Source organism: Rhinoraja longicauda, chromosome 35 (genome assembly GCF_053455715.1).
Source record: "Rhinoraja longicauda isolate Sanriku21f chromosome 35, sRhiLon1.1, whole genome shotgun sequence".
Classification (NCBI taxonomy): Eukaryota; Metazoa; Chordata; class Chondrichthyes; order Rajiformes; family Arhynchobatidae; genus Rhinoraja; species Rhinoraja longicauda.
In genome coordinates, this window is record NC_135987.1 from 20964275 (window position 1) to 20987811 (window position 23537).

General features: G+C 49.8%; 1 protein-coding gene across 1 annotated transcript in view; it reads left to right on the forward strand.

The window, feature by feature from the left end:
- The window catches only part of ndst2a (N-deacetylase/N-sulfotransferase (heparan glucosaminyl) 2a), a 267101-nt gene that overhangs the window by 129690 nt on the left and 113874 nt on the right, over positions 1 to 23537 (forward strand). The window contains 1 exon segment of the mRNA XM_078428539.1: positions 21661 to 21715. The gene's annotated coding sequence lies outside the window, so the exon portion shown is untranslated.

Below are 23537 nucleotides of genomic sequence, written 5' to 3' on the forward strand. Positions count from 1 at the left end.
AGACCAGTGGGAGAACTGGGAAGGGGATGGATAGAGAGGGGAAGCAAGGGCTATCTGAAGTTAGAGAAGTCAATGTTCATACCGCTGGGGTGTAAACTACCCAAGCGAAATACGAGGTGCTGTTCCTCCAATTTACGCTGGGCCTCACTCTGACAATGGAGGAGGCCCAGGACAGAAAGGTCAGATTGGGAATGGGAGGGGGAGTTGAAGTGCTGAGCCACCGGGAGATCAGTTTGGTTAAGACGGACTTTCCTATGATATATCTGATCTGTTGGATATCATGAAACCAAAGCTGTTCACTGTACCTCGGTTCATGCAACAATAATACACCTCAACCTGAATCTTCGTCTGTGACCAAGATTTGAGGTGCTCTTCCTAATATATCCCGATGTGACTCTAGAGTTTGGAGATACAGTGTGGAAACGGGCCAATGAGTGGTTGGCTCACCGAGTCCACGCCAACCGCACGCTTGTTCTACCCTGCATATGAGGGAAAGTTTACAGAAGCCAATTAACCTGTAAATCTGCACGTCCACGGAGTTTGGGGAGAACCTGGAGCAAACCCAGGCGGTCACGGGGAGAACGTACAAACTCCACACAGACAGCAGCCGAGGTCTGGATCGAACTAGGGTCTCTGGCGCTGTGTTCCTTGCGAAGCAAAGTTCCTCATCCGATGTATACAACTAATGAGATGTTTGTCACCCAGGGGGTTGTGACGTTTGTCACCCAGGGGGTTGTGACATTTGTCACCCTGGGGGATGTGCAACGCACTGCCTGAGGTGGTGCAGGCCGAGAGACTGCCACAGTGTTGGCGAGCTATTTGGTCAGACTCGTGAATGACCAACACCCACAACACTATGCACCAAGTGCTGGGAAACAGGATGGTATAGGATGGGTACATGATGGTGGCAGGGACACGATGGGCCAAAGAACCAGTTTCTATGCTGTATGATTCATTGATTAAATCCTTTGCAGGTACAGACTTAAACAGCAAAGGGGCCACAGTTTAAGAATAAGGGGTAGGCCATTAGAACGGAGGTGAGGAAAAAACATTTTTCAGTCAGAAAGTTGTGAATCTGTGGAATTCTCTGCCTCAGAAGGCAGTGGAGGCCAATTCTCTGAATGCATTCAAGAGAGAGCTAGATAGAGCTCTTAAGGATAGCGGAGTCAGGGGGTATGGGGAGAAGGCAGGGTCGGGGGTACTGATTGAGAATGATCAGCCATGATCACATTGAATGGCGGTGCTGGCTCGAAGGGCCGAATGGCCTACTCCTGCACCTATTGTCTATTGCAAAGGGTGGCACGGTGGCGCAGCTGGTAGAGCTGCTGCCTCACAGCACCAGATACCCAGGTTCAGTACTGACCTTGGCTGCTGAATGTGTGGAGTTTGCACGTCCTCGCTGTGATTGCGTGGGTCTCCTCCAGGTGCTCCGGTTTCTGCCCGCACCCCCAATGATGGCGTACGGATTCGTGGGTTCATTGGCGTCTGTACATTGGTGTGGGGAGTGGATGGGAAGGTGGGTGAACAGGGAATGGGCTGACCGATGGTTGGCATGGACTCGGTGAGCTGAAGAGTCCGTTTCTCTGCTGTGTCCTTCAATCAATTCAGTCAGCACTCTCAGCAGGAACGTGACACTAATGTAAACGGCATTATCTGCAATCGTAGCTGCATCTCTTTATCCCTGACCTTGCCATTTATCTTCCCATCTCCACGTTACAATTCCCATCCAAAGCCTCTGGTCTAACAAAAAATGTTTCAAGTTTCAAACGATTGCCCCTCGATCGCAAATCCCTCCCTCCACTCCTTTATGCCCAACCTGATGGCAGGCACCACCTCTCAGTAGCAGTAGAAGGGCAACACAGTGGTGCAGCGGTAGACAATAGACAATAGGTGCAGGAGGAGGCCATTCGGCCCTTCGAGCCAGCACCACCATTCAATGTGATCATGGCTGATCATTCACAATCAGTACCCCGTTCCTGCCTTCTCCCCATACCCCCTGACTCCGCTATCCTTAAGAGCTTTATCTAGCTCTCTCTTGAATGCATTCAGAGAATTGCCTCCACTGCCTTCTGAGGCAGAGAATTCACAGATTCACAACTCTCTGACTGAAAAAGTTTTTCCTCATCTCGTTCTAAACGGCCTACCCCTTATTCTTAAACTGTGGCCCCCTGGTTCTGGACTCCCCCAACATTGGGAACATGTTTCCTGCCTCTAACGTGTCCAACCCCTTAATAATCTTATACGTTTCTGCCTTCTCCCCATACCCCCCTGACTCCGCTATCATTAAGAGCTCTATCTAGAGACCCGGGCTCGATCCTGACTACGGGCGCCGTCTGTACGGAGTTTGCACGTTCTCCCTGTCACCTGCGTGGGTTTTCTCCGAGATCTTCGGTTTCCTCCCACATTACAAAGACGTAGAGGTTTGTAGGTTAATTGGCTTTGTATAAGTGTAAATTGTCCCTAGTGTGTGTAGGATAGTGTTAGTGTGCAGGGATCGCTGGTCGGTGCGGTCGAAAGGCCTGTTTTTGGGCTTTATCACTAAACTAAACTAAAGGTCTTCCCCAGACCTGTACTCCTCCCACACCCAACCCCTGCAGACCCCCGAGTGAGCTATGTAGGAAACAAAACTGCAGATGCTGGTTTAAATCGAAGGTAGACACAAACTACTGGAGTAACTCAGCAGGTCAGGCGGCATCTCTGGAGAGGAGGAATGGGTGACGTTTCAGACTGAAGAAGGGTCTCGACCCGAAACATCACCCATTCCATCTCTCCCGAGATGCTGCCTGACACGCTGAGTTACTCCAGCTTTTTGTGTCTACCCCCAGTGAACAAGTTGCAGTGTTGGGGTGGGAGGGGGAAGTGGGGGGCTATTCTCATTGCTGCAAGGAGCCAAGGCTCAGGAGTTCCCCTCCTGGACCACACTGGCCTTCCACCTCAGGTGGGTACAGGCAGGAAGAGAGGGTATCTGGAGAGGAGGGGGTGGGGACAGGGAAGGGGGATAGAGTGAAAAAGCAGTGCTGGAGAATAGACACAAAATGCTGGAGTAACTCAGCAGGACAGGCAGCATCTCTGCAGAAAAGGAATGGGTGACGTTTCGGGTCGAGACCCTTCTTCAGACTAAAACGTCACCTATTCCTTCTCTCCAGAGATGCTGCCTGTCCCGCTGAGTTACTCCAGCATTTTGGGTCTATCTTCGGTGTAAACCAGCATCTGCAGTTCTTTCCCACACAAAAGTGCTGGAGGATCTCAGCAGGTCCAGGGGGCATCTGTGGTGGAAAATGTGCAGATGATGTCTCAGGTCAGGACCTGTGCAACTGAAGAAGAATCCTGACCCATAACATCACCGTATCCATGTTCTCCACAGATGCTGCCTGACCCGCTGAGTTACTCCAGCACTCTGTGAAACGTCACCTATCCATGTTCTCCACAGATGCTGCCTGACCCACTGAGTTACTCCAGCACTCTGTGAAACGTCACCTATCCATGTTCTCCAGAGATGCTGCCTGACCCACTGAGTTACTCCAGCACTCTGTGAAACCTCACCTATCCATGTTCCCCACAGGGGAAGAGAGGGACAGAGGAACTATCTAAAGTTAGTGAAGTCAATATTCATACCGCTACTCCAAACCTTTCCTAAATGGCTTTTTAACTATTGGCATCTGCCTTTACCAATTTCTCTGGCAGTTTATTTCGATATATCGACTACCTCCTGTGTGAAACACTCTACAAATCCCTTTTAAATCTATGCTCTCTAGTTTTAGACTTCCCTACCTTGTGGAAACAACTGTGGCTAGTCACCTTATCACACGCTTCATGATTTTATATACCTCTTTAAGGTCACTCTTCGGCCTCCCGTGCTCCAGGGAGAAAAGTTCTCACCTGTCCAGGCTCTCCTTACAACTCAAACCCCCCAACTGCAATAACACCATTTCAGGGGTTGTGGGGAGAAGGCAGGGGAGTGGGGTTGAGAGGGAGAGATGGATCGGCCATGATTGAGTGGCGGAGTGGACTTGATGGGCCGAATGGCCTAATTCTGCTCCTATAACTTATAACTTATGAAGATGCTGCCTGACCCGCTGAGTTACTCCAGCACTCTGTGAAACGTCACCTATCCATGTTCTCCACAGATGCTGCCTGACCCACTGAGTTACTCCAGCACTCTGTGAAACGTCACCTATCCATGTTCTCCACAGATGCTGCCTGACCCACTGAGTTACTCCAGCACTCTGTGAAATGTCACCTATCCATGTTCTCCACAGATGCTGCCTGACCCGCTGAGTTACTCCAGCACTCTGTGAAACGTCACCTATCCATGTTCTCCACAGATGCTGCCTGACCCGCTGAGTTACTCCAGCACTCTAGTGAAACGTCACCTATCCATGTTCTCCACAGATGCTGCCTGACCCGCTGAGTTACTCAGCACTTTGCATCTGCCGTTTCTCATGTCTCAACATTTACAAATTGCCTTTGAAGTGATTGTGTTCAGACAAGAAGCAGAGGTGAAAGAATCAGGCAATTAGTACAGGGTAGGTTGTGTAGATTGTAAGGAATTCATCGGATGTTGTTTTTGTATTGTGTGGTATCTCATGAAAGCGAGGAACCCTTTTATAAATGTTGTTAATTGCCGTTGTTTCTGCACTGTTTGGTTTGGATAAGACTGCTGATGTTATCTTCATTGTCAACTTCTTCCATGTCCCATCTGGACGCTTGCACAGAGTGTGTACTGCTTAATGAGAATCGACTGGGCTTGTATTCACTGAAATTTAGAAGGATGAGAGTGGATCTCATAGAAACATATACAATTCTCAAGCGATTAGACAGGCTAGATGCAGGAAAAATGTTCCCCATGTTGGGGGAGTCCAGATCCAGGGGTCACAGTTTAAGAATAAGGGGTAGTCCATTTAGGACGGAGATGAGGAAAAAAAAATTCACCCAGAGAGTTGTGAATCTGAGGAATTCTCTGCACAGAAGGCAGAGTAGGCCGATTCACTGGAATTTTTCAAGAGAGAGTTAGATTTAACTCTTAGGGCTAACTGAATCAAGGGATGTGGGGAGAAAGCAGGAACGGGGCACTGATTTTGGATGATCAGCCATGATCATATTGAATGGGCGGCGCTGGCTCGAAGGGCCGAATGGCCTCCTCCTGCACCTGTGATTCTGTGTTTCAATGTAATCACTGTGGAGATATCAGAGAACACAGCAGCAGAGTGCATCACAATCCATGAAGTTCTTCATGCACGCCTGCTTGAGGTGGATGAAGAATGTAAATTAGTTTCGTTTATTACTGTCATGCGTACCAAGGTACAGTAGAAATCTTTATGTTGCCTGCTATCCAGTCAGCAAAAAGACAATACATGATTACATCAAGCCGGCCTCAGTGTACAGATACAGGATATAGGGTAGACACAAAATGCTGGAGTAACTCAGCGGGTCAGGCAGCATCTCAGGAGAGAAGGAATGGGTGACGTTTTGGGTCGAGACCCTTTTTCAGACATCTGAAGAAGGGTCTTGACCCGAAACGTCACCCATTCCTTCTATCCAAAGATGCTGCCTGACCCGCTGAGTTACTCCAGCATTTTGTGTCTACCTTCGATTTGAACCAGCATCTGCAGTTATTGTCTTACACAGGATATAGGGTGTATCATTTAGTGCAAGATAAAGTCCAACTACAGACAGGTCTCCAGTGAGGTAGATGGGAGGTCAGGACTGCTCACTGGTTGGTGAGAGGACGGCTCAATAAAAAGACAAAAGTGCTGGAGTAACTCAGCGGGTCAGGCAGCATCTGTGGAGAACATGGATAGGTGACATTTCACAGAGTGCTGGAGTTACTCAGCGGGTTCAGGCAGCATCTGTGGTGCACAAATTTCAGAGAGTGTGGATGTAGCCCGGTCCATCACACCATTGACTCCTTCTACACTTCATGTCACTAATATTATCTGACGTGCCTTTAGACATTAGACATTAGAGATCCAGCGTAGAAACAGGCCACTCGGCCCACCAAGTCCACACCGACCAATAATCACTCCTCACACTAACACTACCCTGCACACGAGGGGACAATTTACAATTTACCGAAGCCAATTAACCTGCACGTCTTTGGAGTGTGGGAGGATATCCACGCGGTCACAGGAGAACGTACAAACTCTATGCTCAGGATTAGAGCCCAGGTCTCTGGAGCTGCGTCACCAGGCCGCCCGTTATCTGATGTGATTCATGCGTCGGTTCTCATTGCTCCTGTGCGCAGCAGAGATTGTGTGACGAGTTTTACTGTGTTGCTGACGCTAAATAAATGGTTTGATGGAGACGCCAGGAACTAGAAAGATCATCACTCTGGCAACAGGCAGTTGTCACAGCAGAAGCTGCTGTTCAATATCGCACCATCGTTATATTGGCTCTCGTTTGCAGTGAAACTTAAGATTAATGCCCACGCTGAGAGCATGTGCTGACTCACTCTCACTCATGATGGAGTCACCAGAAAAGCCATTAGCTGTCAGTGTTCCCAGCGCGCTGATTAATGATGCCACAACACATTGTCCATTGTGCATTGAATTGTATATAGAACAGATCGACAATAGGTGCAGGAGGAGGCCATTCGGCCCCTCGAGCCAGCACCGCCATTCAATGTGATCATGGCTGATCATCCACAATCAGTACCACCGTTCCTGCCTTCTCCCCATACCCCCTGACTACGCTATCCTTAAGAGCTCTATCTAACTCTCTCTTGAAAGCATCCAGAGATTGGCCTCCACTACCTTCTGAGAAGAGAATTCCACGTGGAGTCATTGGAGATGTACAGCACGGGACCAGCCCTTCACCCCACCTTGTATTTCTCCAAGCTGAGAACTATATTCTGCACTCTGGTAGTCCTCATTTTGCTGGTGGAGCTGCTGCCTGACTGTCCCAGAGATACAAGTTCGATCCTGACCTCGGCCGCTATCTGTGCAGGTTCTCACTAAAGACCGTGTGGGTTTTCCTCCAGGTTCTCCAGTTTCCTACCTTATCTCAAAGACGTGTGGGGTTTGTAGGTTAATTGGCATTCTGTACCTTGTCCTAGTCTCTTAGTTCGTTTAGTTTACTATCCAGATGTACCGAGTACAGTGAAAAGCTTTTGTTGTGTGCTAACCAGTCAGCGAAAGACAATAAATGATTACAATTGAACCATCCACAGTGTATAGGATACTTGATAAAGGGAATAACGTGAATAGGAATAACGTTAAGTCAATCCAGTATAGTCCGATCATTGAGATAGCCCATGGGTCTCCAATGAGATAGTCTAGTAGTTCAGGCACTGCTCGGTTTGTGGTAGGGTGTTTCAGATGCCTGATAACAGCTGGGAAAAAACCTCTCCTGACTCTGGAGGTGTGCGTCTTCAAACATCTGTACCTCTTGCCTGATGAGAGAGTGGGAGTCTACAGTATTGGATGAGAAAGTGATAACATGGAACTAGTGCATGGGTGAAGTCGCTGGTCGGCTTGGACCCAGTGGCCGAAGGCCTGTTTCCACGCTGTTTATGGTAGAGGTAGAGTTGCTGCCTTCCAGTGAATGCAGCACCGAGACCCAGGTTCGATCCCGACTATGGCGCCGTCTGTACGGAGTTTGTACGTTCTCCCCGTGACCTGCGTGGGTTTTCTCCGAGACCTCGGTTTCCTCCCACACTCCAAAGACGTACAGGTTTGTAGGTTAATTGGCTGTGCAAATGTAAAAAATTGTTCCTAGTGGTGTAGGATAGTGTTAGTGTGCGGGGATCGCTGGTCGAGCGCGGACCCGGTGGGCCCGAAGGGCCAGTTTCCACGCTGGTGTGGTGTGCCTGCACCTGTGCTGCCAACAATCATTCACCACCGTCTCGTCTTTGAGTTATTGTGTGCTAAGCTCACAGGGACACCGTTGTCTCCTGTGGCATCTCCTCACGACCCTCTGTCCTTGACACAGTTCACGTTAACATAACACGGGGAGTGCAGACTTTTGCTGGCAATGCTCCCCAGATTGATTAATAGGACTAGATGTTACAGTCCCTAAGTTTGCAACTACAATTGACTGGTGTTGTTCTTGGGGGTGACCACTAGGTGATGTTGCTACCATTCAGACACATCTTCAGTTGTGTACCTCAACGTCACTGGTGTTTCAGCCTTTTTATCACAGGACACCCTCAGTCGAGGCAGGCCCAACGCAGGGTGATCAGCCTGGGTGGGGCCTAAACACGCTCCTCACGTTAGAAGCTGGATATAAACTCGGAGATAAACTGGAGGCAGGAAAGAGACGGGACACAGATGAACTCTGCAGTTGGAACAGAGTGAGAGTCCCAAGCCCCTGTCCCACTTAGGCGATTGTTTAGGGCGACTACAGGTGACCCAGGCCGTCGCCACAGACACGGTTGCCGGGGTGTCGCCTGTACGGCCGTGAGTCGTCTCCAAAGAGTCGTAGCGTTTTTCTGGTCGCCGCTGGATTTGAGATGTTTAAACATTTTCGGCGACTGTTGGTTGACGCCAATGATCGTAGCTTGACGTCTCCTGACGGGGGCGCTGTCGTAGGTTGTTGCCAGGTGACGTAGATTGTTGCCGGTGCTGACTTTCGTTGAATTCCATTGGCGACGACCTCCGTCAACCAGCGACAGGTGTACCTGGCGTCAAAACCGGAGGCCAAAATGACATGAATTGTCTTCAGTTGTCGCCGACAGGGTCGTAGCTTGTCGCGGGTAGATGTAGGTTGACTTCGGTTTGTCGTAGGATGTCGCCTGTGTGGTCGTAGGTTGTTGTAGGTGCGGTCGTAGGTGGACGTCCTAGGTCGCGACGATTGGGTCGTCGGTAGCTTGCTGTAGCTTGATTTGACTAGGTGGTAGGTTGTTGTAGCTTGTCGTAGGCATTGTCGTGGGGGAAGGTCCAGTCACTGGTTTTTCGGTGACCTGCTACGACTATGACAGTCGCCGGCAGTCGTCTAAAATAATGCTTAAGTGGGACTGGCCCTTCAGTGGTAAATATTGACACGAAATGCTAGAGTAACTCAGCGGGACAGGCAGCATCTCTGGAGAGAAGGAATGGGTGACGTTTCGGGGTCAAGACCCTTCTTCAGACTGAAACGTCACCCATTCCTTCTATCATCAGCCATGATCATATTGAATGGTGATGCTGGCCCGAAGATGTCGCCTGTCTCGCTGAGTTACTCCAGCTTTTTGTGTCGATCTCGAGCTGAGAAATGGCTCTTTCCCGTGCCCAACAGTTGCAGGTAGAAGGGGGACGATTGTGCTGGGGTCGCTGTGTAGAAAACAACGTGGTTTCAAAGAGAAAAAAGCAGCACAACTCTCTTTATAGAAGTACAATGTGGTTGCCATTGGAAACCATCTGACAGAGCACTCCTGGTGAAGGGGCCTGCGAGCTGTTAGGATTCTCATCAGATATCATCAGTGTGGAGGATGGAATGGTGGCATCTTTGCAAGGTCATATCTACGCTGTCAAACAGTTACGGTGTGTGCAGCGGTAGAGTTGCTGCCCTCACAGCGCCAGAGACCCGGGTTCCATCCTGACCACGGGCGCCGTCTGTACAGAGTTTGTACGTTCTCCCCGTGACCTGCGTGGGTTTTCTCCGAGACCTTCGGTTTCCTCCCACACTCCAATGATGTTCAGGTTTGTAGGTTAATTGGCTTTGTAAAATTGCAAATTGTCCCTAGAGGGGTGCAAGAGAGTGTTATTGGACGATGGGTCGAAGGGCACCCGTTTTCCACGCTGTAATCTTTAAAACTAAAAAATGAAATGATAGACAGTTACTCCAGCATTTTGTGTCTACCTTCGATTTAAACCAGCATTTGCAGTTTTTTTCCTACAGTAAACCCTAGTTTTAACTGACCCTCTGTATAACGGACTTTGGTTATAGTGGACGGACGTACTGACAGCTGCCCAGTCCACCCCTGGCTCACAGGCCCCCCCTCTGGCCATGCTTGCCGCCACTGACCCTTACCGCCACTCCAGCCACCCGCGACCATCGACTCCGCCAATCCTCACCCCTCCCCCAGCCGCCAGCAGCTTGGGTCCGTCAACTCACCACCTGGAGTCCAGACCCAGTTCCAGAACGAGAGTCTGAAGAAGGGTCTCTACCTGAAACGTCACCTATCCATGTTCTCCAGAGATGCTGCCTGACCCGCTGAGTTACTCCAGCACTCTGTGAAACGTCACCTATCCATGTTCTCCACAGATGCTGCCTGACCCGTTGAGTTACTCCAGCACTCTGTGAAACGTCACCTATCCATGTTCTCCAGAGATGCTGCCTGACCCGTTGAGTTACTCCAGCATTTTGTGTCTATCTTTGGCATAAACCAGCATCTGAAGTTCCTTGCTACACATACAGTTTGATTTGGGATTTCCTTCATGGGGCTGATCTCAGGATGGCTGTAATTACACGAAAAGGACACAGTGCTGGTCAGTGGGTCAGGCAGCATCCCTGGAGAACATGGGATAAGTATCGATTCGGGTCGAGATCCTTCTTCAGAATGATTGTGTGGGGGGGGGTGGGAGGGGGGGGTAGAAAGCTGGAAAAGGGGGATAGGCAAGACAAAATACGGCAGGTAATGTGGCCAGAATTATTGGTGGACAATGCCTTAAGCCAGCATGTGCTGTTTGAATGTCAAAGAGAATCTATATACTAAAACTCATGTTTGTTTGTTTGGTTTGTTCCTGAACTACAGCCAAAACGGTACACGATAGCGCGACAATTTCAGGCCCACCTTACACCGTCGTCCCTTTGGTGCTAATGGAAGAAGTTTCATTGAAATCGGTGTTATATTTTAAAAGTTATCCACATTTTAAAGTTTAAATCTATCTCCTAGGGAGGGAGGGGGGGGGAGAGGGGGGGGGTTGAGGGGAGGGGAAGGGGAGAGAGTGCTGCACCAATGCAAGAGAGGTTTGGGCCCAACGGGTCCACTTGGTCTAGTCTGTTTATAAAGACATTAGACAAGAATATAAGGGAGAAAGGACTAAACATTATGTTAATAGGGTCAAATGGGAGGTTACTCCAGGGATGTTTAATAAAGTAGGCTGGACTAGAGACAGGGAGCATCTGTACATTCAGACCTGAACATTACAGGTTACATAGAACATAGAACAGTACAGCATATGTACAGGCCCTTCAGCCCACAATGGTGGTGCTGAACATGATGGCAAGATAAACTAATCTCCTCTGCCTGCATGTGATCCTTATCCCTCCATTCTCTGCATGTTCATTGCTTCTATCAAAGTTTCTTAAACCCCACCACCACACTGCCTCCACCACCACCCCTGGCAACACGTTCTAGGCGTCCACCACCCTCCGTTTAAAAAATCCTGGCCCGCACATCTCCTTCAATCGTGAGCCCTCTCACCTTAAAGCTATGCCCCTTAGTCTTGCTGTTGAGGGCGTGCAGCGTAGGTTTACTAGGTTAATTCCCGGAATGGCGGGACTGTCACACGTTGAAAGACTGGAGCGGCTAGGCTTGTATACACTGGAATTTAGGCGGATGAGAGGGGATCTTATTGAAACATATAAGATTATTAAGGGTTTGGACACGTTAGAGGCAGGAAACATGTTCCCAATGTTGGGGGAGTCCAGAACCAGGGGCCACAGTTTAAGAATAAGGGGTAGGCCATTTAGAATGGAGATGAGGAAAAACTTTTTCAGTCAGACAGTTGTAAACCTGTGGAATTCTCTGCCTCAGAAGGCAGTGGAGGCCAATTCTCTGAATGCATTCAAGAGAGAGCTGGATAGAGCTCTTAAGGATAGTGGAGTCAGGGGGTATGGGGAGAAGGCAGGAACGGGGTACTGATTGAGAATGATCAGCCATGATCACATTGAATGGTGGTGCTGGCTTGAAGGGCCGAATGGCCTCCTCCTGCACCTATTGTCTATTGTCTATTGTCTTTGACGTTTTCACCTCCGGGGGAGAAGATTCTGAATTGTACCCTTTATACACTTCCGTCAGGTCTCCCACCAACCTCTGATGCCCCAGAGAAAACATTCCAAGCCTGCCCAACCTCTGTTTCTAGCTAATACCCTCCCATCCAGGCATCTTTCTGTAAAACCTCTTACACCTCTCCAAAGCCTGCACAGCCTCCCGGTAATAGGATGACCAGAACTGCACGCAATGCTCCAAATTTGTTGATTTGTTTGGAAGATTTTGAGTTTGTCTCTCTAGCAACAGGTTCTAATCACAAATTCACACTGATTGAGCAGATGAGCACATCTCAAAAGCCGAGTGGGTTTTTGGATTAGATTTGCCCAAAACAGTTAGGTAGCTACAAGTGGAGACTTGTGTCGGTGAGCTGTTCCAGATGGATGAACTTTGGTGATGATTCATTGCGTTTCAGAAGTAAAGGACATTCCTTTTGGAGGGAGATGAGGAGAAATTCCTTTAGTCAGAAGGTGGTGAATCTGTGGAATTCTTTGCCACAGAGGGCAGTGGAGGCCAAGTCAGTGGATGTTCTTAAACCAGAGATAGATAGATTCTTCATTAGTACAGGTGTCAGAGGTTATGGGGAGAAGGCAGGAGAATGGGGTAAAGAGGGAGAGATGAATCAGCCATGATTGAATGGCAGAGTTCCCTCTTAAATCTCTCCCCTCTCACCTGAAGCAATGACCTCTGGGTTTTGAATCATATCCCCTCTAATAAGTCTAACCATTCACTAACCATGCCCTCATCACCTTGTACTCCTCAATGTGGTCACCCTTCTGCCTCTTACACGCCAATGGAAAAAGTCCCAGCCCATCCCACTTTGTCTAAAACTCAAGCCCAGGTAATGTTGCCCTACTAGCTCCACCAGTTGAGTTTAGAAGTTGGGGGGTCATGTTGCAGTTGTATAAGACGTTGGTGAGACCGCACTTGGAATATTGTGTTCAGTTCTGGGCACCATGTTATAGGAAAGATATTGTCAAGCTTGAAGGGGTTCAAAGAAGATTTACGAGGATGTTGCCAGGACTAGAGGGTGTGAGCTACAGGGAGAGGTTGAGTAGGCCGGGTCTCTATTCCTTGGAGCGCAGGAGGATGGGGGGCGATCTTATAGAGGTGTATACAATCATGAGAGGAATAGATCGGGGAGATGCACAGAGTCTCTTGCACAGAGTGGTGGAATCGAGGACATAGGGTCAAGGTGAAGGGGAAAGATTTAATAGGAATCTGAGGGGTAACTTTTTCACACACAGGGTGGTGGGTGTATGGAACGAGCTGCCAGAGGAGGTAGTTGAGGCTGGGACGATCCCAACGTTTAAGAAACAGTTAGACAGATACATGGATAGGACAGGTTTTGAGGGATATGGACCAAATGCTGGCAGGTGGGACTAGTGTAGATGGGACATGTTGGCCGGTGTGGGCAAGTTGGGCCGAAGGGCCTGTTTCCACGCTGTATCACTCTATGACTCTCTGACTCTATGACACTGTTGGCATTCTTGTGTCCCTGTCATTAGCACATCTTCCCCAGCCAACAATGGAACATTGTGGGCTCCACCGTTCCTGAGGTTATGTGTTGCCGGCTCTATCTTGATCAGACCTGCTCTATCTTTCAGTCTGAGTGAGGGTTCCGACCCGAAACATCTTTTCTCTATGGATGCTGTCTGACCAGCTGAGTTGCTCCAGCACGTCATGTCCATCTTTAATATTCTGATGAATGTCATTTGCACCCTTTCTAACGGAATGACATCCATCGGAGCGGGAAGTCAACACCTCATTTTAGTTCTTCACCACAGAGAGAGAGAGAGAGAGCTTCTGGCGTTGCAGCGCTCTCTATAAGTGCAAGCCTAGATTTGGGACTCTACCGTGAGACTTGAACTGTCAGCCCTCTGACTCAGGGGCTAGTGGAGTCTCTAAGAGGGTTGGCAGACATCATGGGCCAGAACGTGTGCCAGCGTTTCTGTGTGCTTAGCGTCTCGGTACAAATGGCGTCACTTTGGGATTCCCATGAAGGCAGATGTCAAGCTGCCTCTGTGATTCCCAGTTCAGCTCCGATATTGGCCTCCTTGTGCAATCTGATGGCAGAGTGTGGACATGCCACGTTACCCCTGTCCTCTGGAGCTAGAAGCCACCCACTAAACCTAATAGACGTGGGACAGGAACAGTAAATCCATTCATCTAATGGAGATGGATAACCATAAGGCCATTTATATCGGTGATTGATGAAGTTTCCGTTAAGGTTTTCAATTGATTAAGTGCTTCATGTGATTTCAGCTTCAGTCATAAAAATGTCCTTTGGCCCAGTTTGTCCGTGCTGAACAAATAATTAACCAAACTAGTCCCAGTTGCCAGATCCTGCTCCATATCCCTCCTCATCTTTCCTTTCCATGTACTCAAACATCTCCTTTACACTGAAGAGGGGTCTCGAGCCGAAACGTTACCTATTCTCTCCAGAGATGCTGCCTGTCCCGCTGAGTTACTCCATCTTATATCTTCGATTTAAACCAGCACCTGCAGTTCCATCTCCTTTACACTTTGTCCCTCTCACCTCAAAGCCATGGCCTCTAGTCTTTAACGTTTCCACCTTGGGGGCTGGGAAAGGTTCTGACTGTCTACCCTATCTTTGGCTTGATGGGCCAAATAGCCTCCTTACGCGGTAGATGCTGGAAGCCCCCAGCCCTTTTGCTTTCAAAACGCAACTGGGCAGCAGATTGTGTGAGTGATTGGAACAGCCTCTCAATAGACCAAGCACATTCATCCACGCATTAACCCAACTCGTATTAAAAATAAAACATTGAAGAGACATTGAGAGAAAGCAAGCTCGCCTCTTTATTTAATAAGGAGACTTGGCAATGTTGGCCATTCCCGTTGTATGAAGGTTGTGGCTGGAGTTCAATGCCTTGGGGCACTGTGCTGAAAGTACATGCCCTGAGAGAACAAATCCATCATTCTCTGACCCCTAGCAACCCCCGATTGTGAACATGTTTCAGGTGGAAGCAGGCAAATCATTGTGTTTGCCTTTTTCTCCCTGGTGGCTGATTTGCTCGATTGATTTTTCTCCTCCACCCCCTTCCCCTGGCGGGACTCTCAGTTGTTCGGTGGGAGCAGCGTTTGCAGACGTTGCTGCCTTGCGTGGCAAGCATTTATTATCATCGTGTGGAAGCCCAGGTTCGGGGGCAGTTGCTGCTTCTCGCGGTCCATCCATCCATCCACCCACTGCTGGGCGGACAACTCAATTTGAGAGTGTGGGAAGCTGGTAAACAGCACGCTTGCCGTTGACAAGATCGACCGACACACCCCCAGCGTGCTCTCACGTTCCCCAAGAATTAAGGGTTCATTTCCAGCTACGTGCAGTCAATAAGCAGAATAAAGAAAAAACATCAGAGAGCCAGTGGGAAGACATTGTGCTTTTAGTGTTCGTAACGTGGGAGAGAAAGCTGTCTGGCTGGACAGACCAGTCAGAATAAAACCAATGGAGCTGTTGGTGGTTGTGCCATGGCCCGGCACATTGAGATGCATGTCCAAGAGGGGAAAGACAGAGAGAAGCAGGGACCCCACACCCCCTACACCCTCACCCCCAACACCCACACCCCCAACACCCACCCACACCCCCAACACCCACCCACACCCCCTACACCCACAACCCCTACACCCACACCCCCTACACCCACACCCCCTACACCCACACCACCTACACCCACACCCCCTACACCCACACCCCCTACACCCACCCACACCCCCAACACCCACCCACACCCCCAACACCCACCCACACCCCCTACACCCACACCCCCTACACCCACACCCCCTACACCCACACCCCCAACACCCACACCCCCTACACCCACCCACACCCCCCCAACACCCCCACCCCCTACACCCACCCACACCCCCTACACCCACACCCCCAACACCCACACCCCCTACACCCACCCACACCCCCCCAACACCCCCCCGCCCCCTACACCCACCCACACCCCCTACACCCACCCACACCCCCAACACCCACACACCCTCACCCCAACACCCCCACCCCCAACATCCACACCCCTTACACCCACACCTCCAACACCCACACCCCCAACACCCACACCCCCAACATCCACACCCCCAACACCCACACACCCTCACCCCAACACCCCCACCCCCAACATCCACACCCCTTACACCCACACCCCCAACACCCACACCCCCAACACCCACACCCCCAACATCCACACCCCCAACACCCACCCCCCCTACACCCACACCCCCAACACTGGTAAATGGGACTAGCTTAGCTGGGGAATCTTGGTCGGCATGGACGAGTTGGGGCAAAGGGATGGTTTCAGTGCCATGTGACACAATCTGAACAACATAGTCTTGGGGGCATCGGTGTTGTCTTTTTGCATTATTATTGTTTGATGGCTTTTATTCGTGTGTGTGTGTATATATGTGTGTATATATATGTGTGTGTGTGTATAAATATGTGTGTGTGTGTATAAATATGTGTGTGTGTGTGTGTATAAATAAGTGTGTGTGTATATATATGTGTGTATATATATGTGTATATACACAAGGCCCGGGCTACCTCCACTTCCACTGCAGCACCCATCCACTTGTGTCCTACGTGTGGGCGTGCCTTCCGGGCCTGATTGGCCTCACCAGTCATTTCTGGACCCACAGTCACCAATCCTCCAACTGAAAGTGAAGTCATGGTCATCTTCAAACCCGAAGGACGAACAACAACAACATATATATGTGTTGTGTGTGTATATATATATATATATATATGTTTGTGTGTGTATATCTATATGTGTGTGAGTATGTATATATATACACACATTGAACTATTTTTTTCTCGTTTATCATATTGTTTACAGTGCACCACGTTTACATATTGTGTTGTGCTGTTGCAAGTAAGAATGTCATTGTTCTATCTGGGACACACGATAATAAGACCCCCTTGACTTGACTCTGTGACTCGGTGGGTCAGGCAGCATCTGTGGTGGGAAAGGGATGGGTGGCATTGTGTGGCGGGCCCCTTCTTCACAGTAAACCCTGAACCCTTCAGCAGTTTGTGTTTTACTCAAGCTCCCAGCACCCACAGTCTCACGGATCTCCAAATGAAGGGATGCTTGGACAAGATCAGTCTCTTCTTTGAAGGATATAAAACCCCTGGAAGCACTGGCTTGTTAGCTGAATTACACTTGGTTGTGTTCAGACATGACCAGGGTGTTTATTGGTGTGACGTGTGTAGGATGGGACTGTTTCCTCTGGAGTGAAGGAGGCTCAAAGATGACCGTTAGAGGTTTATAACATCATGAGGGCCACAGGTAGGGTAGATTGACTGGAGAGGGTGAACATGGAGAGAGCTGAATAGAGTGGATGTGGAGAGGATGTTTCCACTAGTGGGAGAGTCTAGGAGCAGAGGCTATAACCTCAGAATAAAACATACCTTTAGGAAGGAGATGAGGAGGAATTTATTTAGTTCAGAGGGTGGTGTATATATGGAATTCATCGCCACAGACGGCTGTGGAGGCCAAGTCAATGGATATTTTTAAGGCAGAGATTGACAATAGACAATAGACAATAGACAATAGGTGCAGGAGTAGGCCATTCAGCCCTTCGAGCCAGCACCGCCATTCAATGCGATCATGGCTGATCACTCTCAATCAGTACCCCGTTCCTGCCTTCTCCCCATACCCCCTCACTCCGCTATCCTTAAGAGCTCTATCCAGCTCTCTCTTGAAAGCATCCAACGAACTGGCCTCCACTGCCTTCTGAGGCAGAGAATTCCACACCTTCACCACACTCTGACTGAAAAAGTTCTTCCTCATCTCCGTTCTAAATGGCCTACCCCTTATTCTTAAACTGTGGCCCCTTGTTCTGGACTCCCCCAACATTGGGAACATGTTTCCTGCCTCTAATGTGTCCAATCCCCTAATTATCTTATATGTTTCAATAAGACCCCCCCTCATCCTTCTAAGAGAAGGCAGGAGAATGGGGTTTGAGAGGGAAAGATAGATCAGCCGTGATTGAATGGCAGAGTAGACTTGATGGGCCGAATGGCCCTAATTGTGCTCCTAGAACCTATGACCTTATTGTCACAGCCTTTTTCTAAGAGTAGAGCAGTCTAAAACAAGAGGGCTTCGGTTGATAGTGAGAGGGAAAAGATGTCAATGGGAGTGTCGTGGGTATGTAAGCAAGCTGCCGAGGAAAGTGTGGAGGCAGATGCAACAACAACATTTAAAAAATACTTGCTGTCACAGTCTGTCCTGTTCACTCACCTGCTAGCCACGCCCACCACGTTAAGCCAACTCCCCTCACCTGTTCACTCACCTGCCAGCCACGCCCACCACGTTAAGCCAACTCCCCTCACCTGTTCACTCACATGCTCCAGATCACCAATCAAGCCAGCATATAAACCCTTCCTGCACACACACATTCTTTGCCAGATTGTTTTTAGCCCTCATGCAAGGCACTCCAGCATTCTCTCTTGGACTGATTTCCCGTTGCCGATCCTGCCTGCTCCCGACCTTCATGCCTTGTCGTAGCCCTGGTGAACGCCTCAGTCTTCTGTCCCCGACCACGAGCAGGTAGAAATAAAGCTCATTCTAAAACTACTTCCTTGGTTCCGTGTGCTGCGTTTGGGTCCGTTGCACTTTCACTGCATTTAGATAGGAAAGATTTGGAGGGATATTATGAAAGCCAGCATCTGCAGTTCCTGTTCCTACAAATTACTCTGCACACTCACCCCATCTATCCCCCTCATGATTGTACAATAAAATAATTTATTGATCTATTGATTATTGTATATTTATGTGTTGGGTTGTGTTGCTGCATTCAAGAGCTTGTAAAGCTGCAGTAAGTAGAGAAGTAAGTGCTGGAGTAACTCAGTGGGTCAGGCAGCATCTGTGGAGAACATGGATAGGTGACGTTTCACAGAGTGCTAGAGTAACCCAGCGGGTCAGGCAGCATCTGTGGAGAACATGGATAGGTGACGTTTCACAGAGTGCTGGAGTAACTCAGCGGGTCAGGCAGCATCTGTGGAGAACATGGATAGGTGACATCTTGGGTCCGGACCCTTCTTCAGATCATCATGCCTGCACTTGGCCCATATCCCTCTAACCCCATCCTATCCACATATCTGGAGATGATGGATAGGTGACGCTCTGGGTCAGAACCCTGCTCCGCCATCATATTGTCCAGTTGACACCAGGTACTAACTTCCACAGGACCTCTGAACATCATAGAAATTAAATTCCATCAACCATTCCTCCGCCCACCTGACCAATCGATCCAGATCCTGCTGTAATCGTTCACAGCCATCTTCACTATCTGCAAAACCACTAACATTTGTATCATCAGCAAACTTGCTAATCTTGCCCTTTAGTTTCTCATCCAAATCATTGATGTAGATGACAAATAGTAACGGGCCCAACACTGAACCCTGAGGCACACCACTAGTCACAGGCCTCCAGTCTGAGAAGCAACCTTCCACCATCACCCTCTGCTTCCTTCCATGGAGCCAGTTTGCTATCCATTCAGCTATCTCTCCTTGGATCCCATGCGATCTAACCTTCCAGAGCAGCCTACCACGTGGAACCTTGTCGAATGCCTTACTGAAGTCCATGCACACAACATCTACAGCTCTACCCTCATCAACCTTTTTGGTCACGTCTTCAAAAAACTCAATCAGATTTGTGAGACTCGACCTCCCACGTACAAAACCATGCCGACTGTCCCTAATCAGCCCTTGCCCATCTAAATGCCTGTATAACCCATCCCCCAGAATACTCTCCAGTAACTTACCAACTACAGATGTCAAGCTCATCGGCCTATAGATTTTTTTTAGATTTAGATTTAGAGATACAGCGCGGAAACAGGCCCTTCGGCCCACCGGGTCCGCGCCGCCCAGCGATCCCCGCACACTAACACTATCCTACACACACTAGGGACAATTTTTACATTTGCCCAGCCAATTACCTACATACCTGCACGTCTTTGGAGTGTGGGAGGAAACCGAAGATCTCGGAGAAAACCCACGCAGGTCACGGGGAGAACGTACAAACTCCGTACAGACGGCGCCCGTAGTCGGATTGAACCTGAGTCTCCGGCGCTGCATTCGCTGTAAGGCAGCAACTCTACCGCTGCGCCACCGTGCCGCCCGTCCCAGCATTTTCCCTGCAGCCCTTCTTGAATAGAGGCACAACATTTGCCCCCCTCCAGTCTTCCGGCACCTCTCCTGTATTTAAGGACGACTCGTAAATTTCAACCAGGGCTCCCGTAATTTCCTCTGTGGTTTCCAGCAATGACCTCGGATATATCTGATCAGGCCCTGGAGATTAGTCTACCTTCAAACACGACAGTACCCTCAGTACTTCCTCGACAGTAACCCTGACTGCTCTCAAGGCACTTCCAGTGACTGCCCCAAGTTCCTCCGTCCTATGGTCCTTCTCCTCTGTAAATACAGAGGAGAAATACTCATTGAGGACCTTGCCCATCTCCTGTGGCTCCACACAGAGGTGACCGCTTTTGATTCCTGAGAGGTCCCACTCTCTCTCTAGTCCCCCCTTGTACCCATCCCCCCTATAAACCAGCATCTGCAGTCTTTGTTTCTATATTTTAGGGGTTTCATTGCGTGCTGTTACCTGGTGCAGGTGAACTAACTCCACACACTGGACTCTCTCTCCCTCTCTCTTTTGCTCCATCTCTCTTTTCCCTCTCTTCCTCTCTTCCTCTCTCTCTCTCTCTTTCAGTCTGTCTCTCTCTAACTGCGTGTTTGTGTCCCTCCCTCTCTCTCACTCTGTCTCTCTTTCTACCTCTGTCTATCTCTCTGACTCTCTCTGACTGTCTCTGACTGAGTGATTAACTACACACTGGACTCTCTCTATCTCTTTTCTCCCTCTCTCTTTCTATCTCTCTGCCTCTGACTGTTTCTGTCTATCTCACTCTGTCTCACTCTGTCTCTCTCTCTCTGCCTCTCTCTCTCTCTCTGCCTCTCTCTGCCTCTCTCTCTCTCTCTCTCTCTCTGCCTCTTTCTCTCTCTCTCTCTCTCTGCCTCTCTCTCTCTCTCTGCCTCTCTCTCTCTCTCTCTCTGCCTCTCTCTCTCTCTCTCTGCCTCTCTCTCTCTCTCTCTGCCTCTCTCTCTCTCTCTCTCTCTCTCTCTCTCTCTCTCTCTCTCTCTCTCTCTCTCTCTCTCTCTCTCTCTCTCTCTCTCTCTCTCTCTCTCTCTCTCTCTCTCTCTCTCTCTCTCTCTCTCTCTCTCTCTCTCTCTCTCTCTCTCTCTCTCCCTCTCCCTCTCTCTCTCTCTCTCTCTCTCTCTCTCTCTCTCTCTCTCTCTCTCTCTCTCTGCCTCTCTCTCTCTCTCTCTGCCTCTCTCTCTCTGCCTCTCTCTCTCTCTCTCTCTCTCTCTCTCTCTCTCTCTCTCTCTCTCTCTCTGCCTCTCTCTCTCTCTCTCTCTCTCTCTCTCTCGGGTTTGGACCAGCACAGGGAGAGCCCTGGTGAAGAGTTAACTGCCGGAGGGGGCGGGCAGGAGGGAGGTACTTGCAGGGGTGAACAGGAAACGTATACAGAACAGCAGTTTGTACACTCCGAGGCTTGTCGTGAACGAGGATGTGGCACCATTGGTGGGATTACCGGCTAACGCGGGCTCCCTAACCACCCTGTCCCACTGTGTCCCCACCCTATACCCCCCCTGTACATCTCTCACCGCCCTGTACCCCCCTGTCCTGCCCTGCCCCCCTCTCACCGTGCTGTACCCCTCTGTCCCACAGCCCCAGGGAGACTGGAGTGGAGGTGTCGCTGTAGGGAGCCGTGGCAGTGGTTCAGGTGAGTGATCTCTCTCTCTCTGTCTCTCTCTCTCTCTCTCTGTCTCTCTCTCTCTCTCTCTCTCTCTCTCTGTCTCTCTCTCTCTCTCTCTCTCTCTCTCTGTCTCTCTCTCTCTCTCTCTCTCTCTCCCCTCTCTCTCTCTGACTCTCTCCCCTCTCTCTCTCTGACTCTCTCCCCCTCTCTCTCTCTGACTCTCACCCCCTCTCTCTCTCTGACTCCCTCTCTCTCTGTCTCCCTCTCTCTGTCTCTCTCTCTCTGTCTCTCTCTCTCTGTCTCTCTCTCTCTGTCTCTCTCTCTGTGTGTCTCTCTCTCTCTCTGTCTCTCTCTCTGTGTGTCTCTCTCTCTCTCTGTGTCTCTCTCTCTCTCTGTCTCTCTCTCTGTCTCTCTCTCTCTCTCTCTCTCTCTCTCTCTCTCTCTCTCTCTCTCTGTCTCTGTCTCTGTCTCTGTCTCTGTCTCTGTGTCTCTCTCTCTCTCTCTCTCTCTCTCTCTCTCTCTCTCTGTCTCTGTCTCTGTCTCTGTCTCTCTCTCTCTCTCTCTCTCTCCTCTCTCTCTGCCTTTTGTCTCTGCACTGTATCCCCCTCTCTCTGTCTGCTGGCCCCTCCACACACGCGCACACACACACACGCACACACACACATACCCACACACATACACACACACATACACACACACACACACACATACACACACACATACACACACACGCACACACACAGCCCGGGGCAGCTTGCAAACGCTGCTGTTCCTGGTGGGGAGAGAGATTTGACAACAGCATTGCTGCTGTGACTTCAGACAGGGAGAGGAGGCTGGGTTTATCAGCCATTGGTGATCGGCCGGTGACAAGAGACTGCCCTGGCCTCTCACGTTCGTGATTGGGGGGAGGGTGGACACAGGTTCATGGCTGCAAATGTTAGGTTGTATTGATGACGGTAGAGAAGGGGTTAAATTTTGTTCCTCCTTAAAACAGCTGCTTTAAACGGAGCCCGATCTTACGGCTGACACGGGAACGCTTGCATTTAGCTGGCGACTTCAGGATGCTGTACATGTTGTTGGGGTTGCAGGAAGACCCGATGGGCCGAATGACCTAATTCTGCTCCTATCGCGTATGAAGAAAATGCTGGAGTAACTCAGCGGGTCAGGCAGCGTCTCTGGGGAGAAGGGATGGGGCGACGTTTCGGGTCGAGACCCTTCTTCAGACTGAGAGTCGGGGGAGGAGAGGTTGATCCCACTGGCATGTATTTGTCACCCAAGCCCATCACCAATGACCCACCCCACCCCACTCCGTCCTGCCCCTCTGCTCCACCAGGAAGGTCAGGAAGGTGTAGGATAGAACTGCAGATGGCTGGGCTCTCAGTCTGAAGAAAGGTCTCGACCCAAAACGCCACCCATTCCTTCTCTCCAGAGATGCTGCCTGTCCCGCTGAGTTACTTCAGCACTCTGTGAAACGTCACCTATCCATGTTCTCCACAGATGCTGCCTGTCCCGCTGAGTTACTCCAGCACTCTGTGAAACGTCACCTATCCATGTTCTCCACAGATGCTGCCTGTCCCGCTGAGTTACTCCAGCACTCTGTGTCTCTGTTCTGTTTGGGAGACGGATGTGTGACCGTGTTTGCCTGTGGGCTGGTTCTAATAGACGATGTGGGCATGAGTCCCTCCCTGGCATTAGTGGAGATGGGGATGATATCTGGCTTTGATTGAGTTCTCACTCGTTGCAATGTAAAGTAATTTTATTGTAAAGTGAATTGACCTCAAGTTTACTTTCACTTCTGTTGAAAATCTACTCCGGTACAGAAAGTAATGACAATGAACTGCAGATGCTG